Raw genomic sequence first — 12,018 nt, forward strand, 5'->3', positions numbered from 1 at the left:
GCTTTTCTTGTTTTACATTGTGTTTTCCTAAAATAGCAAAAGTTCTTTGTAAAATAAATTTTTTACTAAAACTTTTCTTTTTTTTTGCTTTAAATAGTACATCATTGAGAACTTTTTGATATCTTGTGGTTCAAGTGTTTCTGACTAAGTGATGAGTCCAGATGGCAAGAATTCAGATGGTGACGGGTTCTGTGTGCTCCAGAAGTGATCAGTATTTAGACTTGGTTTATTTGTGAATGTCTTTTGCTGTCATCTCTAAATTTTTACTGTATACAAAAATTCATGGTTCAGAGTTTATTTTTTAGATTTGTTTTATTTATTTGAAACGTAGAATTGCAGAGAGAGAGGGGGAGAGACAGATCAGCTGTTGTTTTGCTCCCCACGTGGCTGCAGTGGCTAGAGCTGGGTGCAGCCGGGAACCTGGCACTCCATCCAGCCTTCCTGTGAGCGCAGAGCCCAAGGGTCTTGACCATCCTCCACTGCTTCCCCAGCTGCACTGCCAGGATCAGAAGTGGAGAAGCTGAAACTTGAGCCAACACTCGTAGAAGAGGGGTCACCTGCTGGGACTCTGCAAGGCTGTCCTCTTTCCTGCTCATTTGAGAGCAGGTTTGGACTTTTTTCTCATGTTTGCTAATGATTCTAGGTTTTAGAACTCTTTAGTACCCACATAAGCTATAGCAGATGGAAAGGAAACTCAGAAAATTTCACGCCATGTTGCTGTCCAAGCCCCTAGCCACTCTGACTTTCCCTGCCACACTTCAGAGCTTCTGTGGTTGGTCCATGGTTGTTTCTAGGAACTTCGGGTGTTTAAAGAGGAGAAAGGAAAACAAACTTGTGCTGTTGTGTTTGGGATTGGAAATATGTCCTGGACTTAAGATAATACTACCTTTTGCCAGAGGCCAGCTCCAGCCAAGTTCGGAGCTTGAGAAGGGTTTGTGGAGTTGGCGGCGAAAAGAGTCTTGGACACGGTCATTTAGTGCCCTCCATCAACAGCTCAAGAAGCTGTCCTTTTTATTTACTCAGACACATCACGAGCTCCTGCACAAACATTTAATTGTTCTGTTTTTACTTCAAGAGTAATTGGGCGTTAACAGACATTTCATTCTATTTTTTTTTTTTTTACTTCATGGTTATGCAGGTATTCTTAAAGATAATTCTGCAAGATACTATATTCGTTTTTTTCAAAGCAAGCCATTATTCATTCTTCAGTAATAGACGTTAGGCAGCAGCCAGGACTCCAAGGTCAAGGCACATGTGGTTCCCTGCTAATCAGTACTACATTCCCACTACATTTCTGTTTCCACAACTTATCTATCACTTAATGGAAGAAAGATCCGAGGGAAAAAACATCAAAAGGGAAAAAAGGGGAAAAAACAAAGGTCCAAGACAAGTTTCCTGTGTTAAATCCCCCTATAGCTACAGGCTCTACATCCCCATAAACAGTCAAGCAATAACTATAGGCTTATCTCTGTAATATTAATAAAAGCATCCTTTAATTCCTGTATCCAAAAATTATAAAAGCCGCTAAAGCACAGATACATTTTCTGTGCTCCAAAGAAATTGCAGAGACAGGCTAGACTTTAAGGTCGCAGTAACTGTATCACTATAGCAGTTTCAGCTCATACTCCCATCACTTTCATTAATTGTTAGAATACTTACCAAGCCCTTTCTCAGAAGGCATGTTGCATGTCTGGGCCAGATTCCAGGGCAGTGGGTAGGCACACAGTAAGGTGTCCAGAAATGGCATGGGCTTAATTGTGCTCCTGTGTGTATTCTCATAAATTGTTAAAGGCCCATTCACTAAGACATTGTCAGTAACGTTAATTCCCAACCTCACATCAGTTGCAGAGCCCATCTCACAGGGGCAAACACCAATGCCACAAGAGAGCACAGAGTTCTTAGTGGGTGGTTGAGTGTCCATGCAAAAGGGGGTGAGACTGAGTTGAGGTGGTTGGAGAGACACCCACCAGGCCTTGCCATACGCCTGGAAGCTCCTGGCGGCCTTTCCAACAGGGGAGCTCTTTTCTTCACACCTCTGTGTTGTCTGCTCCCACCTCACAGACCCCAGCACTTTTTTACTTAGCTATTTTATTTCTGAGCTCAAATTCCAAGTGTGTAATATGACAGGTTTTTATATGGACCATTCTCTGTGTATTTAAAATTTGTGTTATTTTCAACATGACCATTGCCCATGTGATTTTTATTGTTTTCTTTTTAATTAAAAAGAGACTTATTTATTTATTGTTTTTATTGGAAAGTCAGATATGCAGAGGAGTAGGAGAAACAGAGAGGAAGATCTTATATCCACTGGTTCACTCCCCAAGTAACTGCAATGGCCGGAGCTGAGCTGATCTGAAACCAGGAGCCAGGAGCTTCTTCCAGGTCTCCCACATGGGTGCAGGGTCCCAAGGCTTTAGACCGTCTTGAACTGCTTTCCCAGGCCACAAGCAGGGAGCTGGATGGGAAATGGAGCAGCTGAGATACAAACTGGTGCCCTTGTGGGATCCCGGCACGTTCAAGGTGAAGACTTTAGCCACTAGTCTACCATACTAGGCCCTATTTTTTAAAATCTTAACTATCACAGATCATGAGGTATAAAGGAAAATATATTGTAAAGGCTCTTAGAAGATAGTCCTGACTTTTTTTTTTTATTACAAATCCATTTTGTTTTTGGTGGTATTTAAATAGTTGATAAGGATGCACGCCCACATGGACCACTGATTGGGGTGGAAAGGGTCAAGGAATGGGGGAAAGTGATGAGACAGTTGCTTCTGCTGTGTTTTCTCTCTGTAGCTGGGGGAACGGGAGAGAAGGGGAGAGTGCGGCTCTCAGCAGCCTAACTGCATCAGTATGTTTGGATGAAGTTAGGCAGTGATGCCATCACAGGGTCCCTGATGTGGAACATTGTCCTGTGGGTACTGCTTCAGTGTTTTCAGTGATTCTGACATGTTGATTTCACAGTTGCAAGATTGAGGAAATCCTCCCAAGGTCCACTGGCTGCCATAGTCCACCTTAGAGTTTCTATTCACCAGATACTTGTTTTCAAAGCTTGGCCAGGAAATTGTCCATGTTGTTCTGTCCTGCATCCTCTGCCGTGGTGCTGGGTGTTTTCTGTAGGCCTCAGTGATCTTTCATGTCCCCCATGTGCATCTGGGCATTGCCGTCCACTGCACAGGCTTCAGCAGCCAAGGAAGCCCAGTTCTGACGCATGTACTGCACGGTCAGATGACAGATCCTGTGACTTTCCCTGTGGTCAGAGTTTTGGGTGTAGTGGCCCAGTTGGGAATCCCCCCCCAAAAATGTCACCCAGACCTGACACCTTTGTGTGCCAGCCAGTGTGGGGCTCAGTCCAGTGCATCACCCACGTCAGCCTATGCACACTGGTGGCTGCAGTTGTCCAGTCAGTTCTGTTCCCAGTCGCATGTCATATGCAACCCGACAGATGCTGCAGGTCAGCCTAACCCTGCCCACCACATACTTGGCCCTCACGCACACCAGCAGGAACTGTAGCCTGCATGCTGCTATGTACAGCGGACTGGTCCAGTCTGTTCTGCATGCCATTTGGCTCTCGTGTACACAGCAGTGGGTGCTACAGTCTATCTCAGCCCAGCCGACCCCACTAGAAAGCACAGCTGGCCTGCACTGACTCTGGCTTGTGCATATGTCAGTGGATGCAGTGACTTAGCCCGGCTTGACTCTTCCCCCAGCCCAGTTCACATGCAGACCCAGCAGGTGTTGTAGCCCTGTCTGCCGTGCTCAGCCCTTAGTCCCAGTTCTCACGCTGACAGCAAGAGCAGTGACCCAGCAGAGAAATCCCTATGGTCCCCTACCAGACCTGTTCCCTCCACCTGGGTCTCACGTGTGCTGGTGGGTGCTGTGGTCCAGTCTGGCATAGCCCCACCTTGGCATTTTCCCGTGGTTTGTGTGGCTTGGCTCTGCCCGGCCTGCCCCAAGTTCCAGCTCAAGCTGGTGGGTGCTACAGTCTAGCCCACCCAGCCAGCCCCAATTCCTGGCTCTTCTGTGAACTGGCTGGTGTTGTGGCCCAATTCAACCTGTCCCACGTCTCGTCCTTACATCTGCCAGCGGGTGCTTCTAACTGGCTCAGCCTGGCCCGCTCCCGGACCTGACTCATATGTTTACCAGTGGGTTATTCTAACCTTGCCTGTTCCAGACTGCTCCCAGTCTTGGCTTTTGCGCTCACCAGTGGGCATTGTACCCTGACAGAGGAGTTCCCTACGCTCCTCTATCATTCTACCTCCCAGTGACAAATCTTGCACATACCGTTGGGTGCCTAGCTCAGCCTGACTTGGCCCAGCTTCTACCTTGGCATTTACCAGCTGGTACAGCGGCCTTGCCTGACCAGACCACACCCATCCGACTCTAACTATGGGATGCTATAGCCCAGCCGTACCTGTCCCACCTTCAGACCCAGCTCTCATATGGCTCACTGGATGCTGAGACCTAGCCTAGCCTGTCCTACACCTACTCTGGTTTTTGTGAGTGCCAGCGTTGTTAGAGCCTAGCCCAGTCTGACACACCCCGGACCAGCCCACACCCATGCCAAGGGTTGATTTGGCCTTGTCCAGCCCAGTTTGTGGCACCCTATTCTGGCTCTCACACTCCCCTGTGGGAACCACAGTCCAGTAGGGGTTCACCTTAACTCCTCAACACGCCTGTTCCTAGCTACAGATTGTGTACTTGCTGGTGGTTGCTCTAACCTAGCCCATCATTGCCCATCCTCTGGCTTGGCCTTTGCCATCAGATACTGCAGCCTGGTCTCATCTTGCCCACCCTTGGTTGTAAGTCTGACTGGTGTGTTCTGTCATCTAGCCCTGACCAGTTTTCCCCCATCCCCAATTCTCATGCGGACAGCTGGTATTGAAGCTTATCTCGGCATGGCCTGCACCCCATCCTGACTCCCACACCTGCCAGTGTGGGCTACAATTTGGCCTTGCCTGGCCTGGTCCACCCCCATAGCCAACCCACACACCTGGTGACAAGTGGATTAGCTCTGCCTGGTCTAGCATACATCCAGCCCTAACTCATGCTCACCACGGGGAGCTGCAGAGTAGTAGGGGAGTTCCCCACGTTCCCCCACCGGACCCGCTCCCAAACCCTGATCTTAGTGCTAGGGCACTGCCCAGCATGTTCTACCCCCAGTCTTGGCTCTTGAAAGTGCCGATGATGCTGCCTCCTGGCCTGTCCCCACCACTCAATTCTTGTGTGCACCTGCAGGTGCTGTTGCTTGGGCCAACCCAGCTTTCTCTGAACCCCAGTTCCATGAGTGGTCATGCCTAGCTCAGCTATCATCACTCTCAACTCTCGCTTAAACCAGCTGGCATTACAGTCCCACAGAGATAAGCACACAAATTAGCCTCAGAATCTACCCCCAAGACCTGGCTGTCTTGTGTACTGGTTAGTGTTATGGCCCAGCCTAACATGACCCACCGCTTGCCCTGACACAAGTGCTGTGGCCTCATTGTGCCAGGAAGGCACCCCAGCCCCAGCTTTTGTGTGCACCAGTATGCTGTGACTGATGACAACTAGCTCAGCTCAGGTCTTTCACGTGCGCAGGTGTCCTGGTCTGATCCAGACATGTTTTCCAGCTTCTCCCATGTCAAACCACCCGGTCTCAGCCCCCCTTGTTTACTTGTAGTTGCAGTGGCCTGGCCTGTGGGAGTCCCTCAGAAGTGATTCCTCACCTGTAATGTATGTCCTCACTGATTCTCCCACCCACACATCCCCAGATCCCCTTCCCAGGACAGTTCGCAGCCACCATGACTGTGGCCAAGTTGGCAGCGGGCCCTAAATTGTGCTTGGTCTTCTGGTGTTGCATGGCACACTATGCCTGGGGTTTGTTGCCGAGTTGATAGTGGGCCCCAGTGCTAAATTCTTTTAAAAATGTATTTATCCCTATTAGTAGTATGCATGTCTAATAATGGTGTGTTCATTGATGTTTGCTTAGCCTAGTGACAAAGAGTAGAGACACACAGGTCTTCCATGTGTTGGTTCACTCCCCAAATGGCCTCAGTGGAGCAGGCCCAAGCCTAGTGGCAGACACTCTATCTGGATCTCCCATGTAGATGGCAGGGACCCAGGTATTTGGATCATTTGCTGCTGCTTTCCCAGGCACATCAGTGGGAAGCTGGATTGGAAGCAGAGTAGCCAGAACTCAAATTGGTGCACTAATGTGATGCCAGCCTTGCAAGTGGTGGTTTAATCCACCATGCCATAATGCTGGACCCTTGTTAGCATTTTGAAGGAAAGAAATGTGGTTAGTTCCTCTTTTTGAGGCTGACAGTCCATACAACATAGTGTATGCTATGGCAGGTGCCATCTCTGATGGGAGTGGGAATGGGCATGGCAGGGGATCACACTGCCGGTCTGGAAACCAAAGTGCTAAGCTCTACAGTTCTTTTCGAGGTCACGTGTAACTGGTACAGCAACTTATACCAGGCACTGTGTAGTGAAGCCACTGGTTCCCTCTCCAGAGGGCTGCAACAGTCAGGTCCAGTCTGGCTAATACTGAGCGCCTAGAACTCCATTTGTATGTCCCAAGTGATTGGCAGGGCACTGGCCCTTGGACCGTCACCGTCTCCATCACCCAGGTGCAGTAGCAGGAATGATGGATTGGATGCTGCGTTCTGGTATTGGATGCTGGCGTTGAAGTTAGCAGCTTAACCTGCTGTACCACAATGCTGGCCCGGCTTATTGCTCTCTTCAAAACTGGACATTTTAGGTAATATTTTGTAGAAATTCTGGGTCTGAATGTTTATTCTTGTTTTTGTGTTATGTTTTTTTTGTTGTTGTTGTTTGTTTGTAACTAATTTGCCTAGGATAAGTCTGAAATCCGTTCTCTTCGTGTGGTATTAGCTACTAATGTGCTGGTTGGTATGCCATTGCTTCATTTGAAGTCTGGTTTCCTTGGGCCTGCCTGTTTCTGGATGGCTTGATAGGCAGCTCCTGAGTGGACAGGTGATGCAACAGGCAGTGCCTCTGCAGCTGCTTGTGTTCCGTCACTGGATCTTGCTGTGAGTCTAGACCAGAGTATTTCCAGCACTCAGGCTCTTTCCCAGTTTTCCTGGGTCTCTCTCTGGGCCTTCTGCATCTCGTGTGCTCTTTGCAGCTCTTGGGGTGGCCAGGGTATGAACCTTGAAGCAAGGCCCTGTTGGTCTCGGGTGTGTGCCTTTATCTTCAGCCAGGAACATCCTTGTCTCTTTCTGGATGGCAGCCAGAGTCTAGTAGAGCCGTTGTTGGTCCTCCTGGAGGCCACTTCCCATTCCTGTCGCTGGGCTCTGCTGTGTCGCTTGCTTCTGATCAGGCAGGTCCCTTCCAACAGAAAAGATGTCAACCATGGCAGACTGTCCACCCTGCTGGAGCCTCCTCGCAGACCCTAGGCTGCAGCCCAGAGCAGGCCCAGAGCAGAGCCCTGCTGGTGTTATCTGATGTGTGGCACTTGCTCAAGTTCCGGTGCTCCTGAGCTCGACTTCCAGGGCACTGCAATGGCGGTCTTACCCGGTTTGCCTGGCTTCGAAGTGGTGAGGCATTCGCCAGTTTCTTCACTCTGCTCTTGTTGAGTGTTTTCCTCTCTGGGGATTGTCCTAAGAATGAATACATGTCTGGTCATTCTAAAGAAATTCTTAACTCTGTAGAGAAAAAAATGCTTCTGTATTTACATTTTGTATTGTTAAATTGCAAAGTAAGAAATTAGTTTATAGATTGGTATTATGAATTGCACTTTGCAAAGTGAAGGTAATGTGCCTTACTCTAGGGCAAGGTTTGCTTAAGCTTGCAAAGAAGAGATTGGATGGCTTATTAAAGCTGACTCTGAGGGCAGCACAAGTGGAGATTGCAAAGATAATTTTAGCAATAACATTGTGTCAAGATGTTGCTTCTTCAGTGGCAGCCCCTCAGGCAACTGTGAAATGTATTTTAAAGAGCAGGTGCTGTAGTCTACAAAGTTGTCTGAACTTTGTGCCTAAACTTGATACGAATCAACTGAATGGAGATCTCTTCATGTAGATCATTTTCTTTCTCTAACACTTCTTGCAAGCAGATCTGCTGACTGCAAAATTCCTCAGCTTGTTGTTTCGAAGTCTTTATGCGCTTAGTTGATTGATATTTGTGCTGCAGATTGATTGATGTGAGTTGAAAGCCAGAGAGAGAGAGAGAGAGAGAGATTGGTTTTCCATGAACTGGTTCACCCCTCAGATGGTTCCAAACCAGGCGCTGGTACCGTGTGAGGGCAGGAGGCAGAAACTCCATCCAGGTTTCCTGTGTTGGTGGCGGGTGCCCAAGTTCTCAGGCCGTCGTTGTTGCTTTCCCAGGGGCATTAGCAGGGAGCAGCCAAGGTAGAGAAAGGTTTATATTCTGCACCACCCCAGCTTCTCTCCTTCACTTTTGTTTTTTTATTTTTGTTTTAAGGTTTATTTATTTTTATTTGAAAGGCTTACTTTTACAGATAAGTGAGCCATGCTAGTTCAGTCCCCAGAGGGTACAACAGCCAGAACTGAGCTGAGCTGATCTGAAGCTGGAAGTTAGGAACTTCTTTTGGGTCTCTCAGGTTGATGCAGGGTTCCAAGGACTTGAACCATCCTCTGCCGCTTTTCCAGACCATAAGGGAACTGGACTGGAAGTGGATTAGCTGGCTGTGCCACCATGCCGGCCCCTCTCCTTTTGACGAACAATTTTTCTGGATAGAATCAGAGCTGACGGGTTTGAGTATTGCACTCCACTGTCTTTTTGCTAGCATGATTTCTGAGAAGCAGGATGTAAGTCTTATCTTTTGGCGGGCAGATTTTTTTTCTTGCTTGGAAGCGTTTCGTCTTCCCTGTTGTCTTTGGGTCTGTTGTACCCAGGTTTTGAGATGCCCAGAAACCATCAGGAGTCTGAAGTCGATGCAAGCGCATAAGGGCGGTTTATTCAGACTGGCCTGGGCTCCCAGCCGCCTCCAGTCCAGTGGGCCTGGGGGAGGGCAGCCCCGAGGCTGGACAGCACAGGGTTTTTATACATTTCGGGCCAATTCCACACAATTCCACAGTCATAATTGGTCAGTTAAAAAGAGCAAATTGGCAGGCTTCTATTGGTGGGTTTGAAGCGAGCAACTTTGAAATAGTACAAACTGGTGTGCTGTGGGGTAGTGAGCAAGTCTTATCTAAAAGTACACCAGGGGCCTCCTTCCTGAGGAATGCTCTGGCTACGTGACCTGTCACATGTCACGTAGGCTGTCAGGCCTGGAGTTCACACAGCCCCCAGCCAAGCAAGCAAGGCAGAAACCACAAAAGCAGAAAGTGCCACAGTTAGCAAGGAGCAAAGGGCAAACGGCTGGGGTCCTGGCTGTGAGGTTTCTCAGGCCTGAAACAGGAATTTCCTGCTGGTGATCCTCTGTTACTGCACAGGAGCCGTGTTAACAGGAAACGGCTGCTCTGGAGAGTGGGATGAAGTTGCAGTGTTTGAGTGCGCACTTAGCCTTCTCGTGGCTTCTTGGTCCCCAATGGGAGGCGGGGTGGGACAGGAAGACCCGAGGGACTGCAAATGTGTATTCCTCTCAGGTGGCTTAGGTTCAGGGGAAAAGAGATGGCCAGTCTGATCCAGTAGCTTCTACTAGACCAGGACCAAAGCCCCAGGGCCCGTTTTGTTCTGACAGCTTCGCTGTGAGGACCCTGAGCAGAAGGCCCTGGAAGTGCAGGGGTCTCGAGGTGAAGCCGGAGGAGGTAGAATCCCTCTCAGCCTGGACCCTGGGGGCTCATCCAGGCCAAGCCTTGGTGTGTCTGTTGTTCTGCTCACGCGCTCCCCAGCTGGCTTGAGTGTCCGGTGCTGGGCCGGGTTAAAGCCAGGAGTCAGGACATTCTTGCAGCTTCCCGTGTCAGTTCAGGGTCTCACCTGCTTAGGCCCTCCTCCACGACCTTAGAGGCACGTCCGTAGAGGGCTGGGTCCAGAGTGGGGCGGCTTGCACATGAACCAGCTTGTAGAATGCTGGCATCACTTTACCCACATTGCCACAGCTCCAGTTCCAGTAGTAATCTTTGAAGTCTGTGGTGAACAAGGCTTAGGGAGTTGCCTAAATGTGTGTTTATAATAACTAGATAATGTGGAAAATTTCCCAGTCTAGTCAAGCGGGTTCAAAGTATTTTGGAGTTGTAGAAATAACAACTGATAATAATTGGCCAGATATTTATCTGATATATCTTATCTTTTTAAATTTCTTAAGTTAAACATATACCTGAAATTCTCTCCTTCCACCAAAGGAGTTGGATTATATGGCTGGCATGATACTTTAAATGTATGGAAGTTATGGGTGATATCTCACCATGGGTCTGGTGCAGTGGCATAACAGCCTAATGCTCTGCCTGCAGCGCTGACATCCATATGGTTCTGTTTTATGTCCTCGTTGCCTGCCTTCCAATCCAGCCTCCTGGTTATGGTCTGGGAAATCAGCAGAAGATGGTCCAAGGCCTTGGGCCCAAGCACCCGCTTGGGAGACCTGGAAGGAGCTTTGGGCTCATAGTTTCTGACCGACTCAGCTTTGGCTGTTGCAGGCATTTGAGGAGTGAACCAGTGGAAGATATCTCTTTCTCTTTGTAAATCTAACTTTCTAAGTAAAATAAACTTTTTGCTTACTCCTTTTTTTTTTTTTTTTTTTTTAAAGATTTATTTTTATTATTTTCTCATTGGAAAGGCGGATATACAGAGAGGAGAGACAGAGAGGAAGATCTTCCATCCGATGATTCACTCCCCAAGTGAGCGCAACGGGCCGATACTATGCCGATCCGAAGCCAGGAGCCTCTTCCAGGTCTCCCACGCAGGTGCAGGGTCCCAAAGCCTTGGGCCGTCCTCGACTGCTTTCCCGGGCCACAGGCAGGGAGCTGGAAGGGAAGCGGGGCTGCCGGGATTAGAACCAGCGCCCATATGGGATCCCGGGCGTGCAAGGCGAGGACCTTAACCACTTGCGCCACCGCGCCGGGCCCGCTTACTCCTTTTTTAACATTGTTATTTTCTGTTACGATTTTGTAGGCGTAGGGATTCCTCCTGCCCCTTTCTAACTCCCTGATACAACTACAGTGGTGTAGTCTTTTTTTTTTTTAAAAGATTTATTTATTTTTATAGGAAAGACAGTCATACAGAGAGGAAGAAAGAGAAAGAGGAAGATCTTCCATCCAATGGTTCACTCCCCAAGCAGCTGCAACAGCTGGAGCTGAGCCAACCCAAAGCCAGGAACCAGGAGCTTCTTCCGGGTCTCCCATGCGGGTCCAGGGTCCCAAAGCTTTGGGCCGTCCTCAACCTCTGTCCCAAACCATAAGCAGGGAGCTGGATGGGAAGCAGGGTGGCCAGGATTAGAACCAGCACCCACATGGTATCCTGGCACATTCAAGGCGAGAACTTTAGCTGTTATGCTGTCACACTGGGCCCAGAAGAATGGTCTTTCAGTAACAATGTAACATTCTGCTAGTCCAGTCTATCATGACATCACAGGTATAGGCAAAGTTAGAAAATGCAGTGTCATAGTGTCAAGGCACGTGTAACTGATTCATCCCAAGTCCTCCTTTTCTTCTGCAGTAGAGACACCTCCTGGAGCGTGTCTTCTCCTGGTTTGCTAGTCTCAATTAAATGGCTCATCTAGGAGAATATCCTCCTGGAGCGCGTCTTCTCCTGGTTTGCTAGTCTCCATTAAATGGCTCATCTAGGAGAATATACTCGAAAAGACAAAAAATGGAAATAAACTGCGTCTCAAATGCAGTGTTCTTGACTCTTTGACCACTAGTTGTTCCAAGATAAGGATGGCGATCTCATAATGTCCCAGCAGCTCAGAACCGTGCTAGCTAATGCTAACCACATTCTAGTCCACTGATACTGGAGTGAATCCTCCACCCAGCCTTCTGTTTCCTGGAGTTCTCTGTCTCCACTACCCGTTACGTCATCAGCTCAAAAATGTTTTTGCTGTGCTTAGTTGACTCTATAACAGTCCTTTTATTTAAGAAACTCGGGCCACCAGATTACACAAGAAAGAAGCTGCATTCA

General features: G+C 48.6%; 1 protein-coding gene across 2 annotated transcripts in view; it reads left to right on the top strand.

Annotated features, from left to right (window-relative positions):
• OXSR1 (oxidative stress responsive kinase 1) overlaps positions 1-12,018 on the top strand; it is an 88,199-nt gene that overhangs the window by 37,970 nt on the left and 38,211 nt on the right. The window lies entirely within an intron of this gene.

Source organism: Ochotona curzoniae, unplaced genomic scaffold (genome assembly GCF_017591425.1).
Source record: "Ochotona curzoniae isolate NIBS_2020 unplaced genomic scaffold, NIBS_Ocur_1.0 contig_1302, whole genome shotgun sequence".
Lineage (NCBI taxonomy): Eukaryota > Metazoa > Chordata > Mammalia > Lagomorpha > Ochotonidae > Ochotona > Ochotona curzoniae.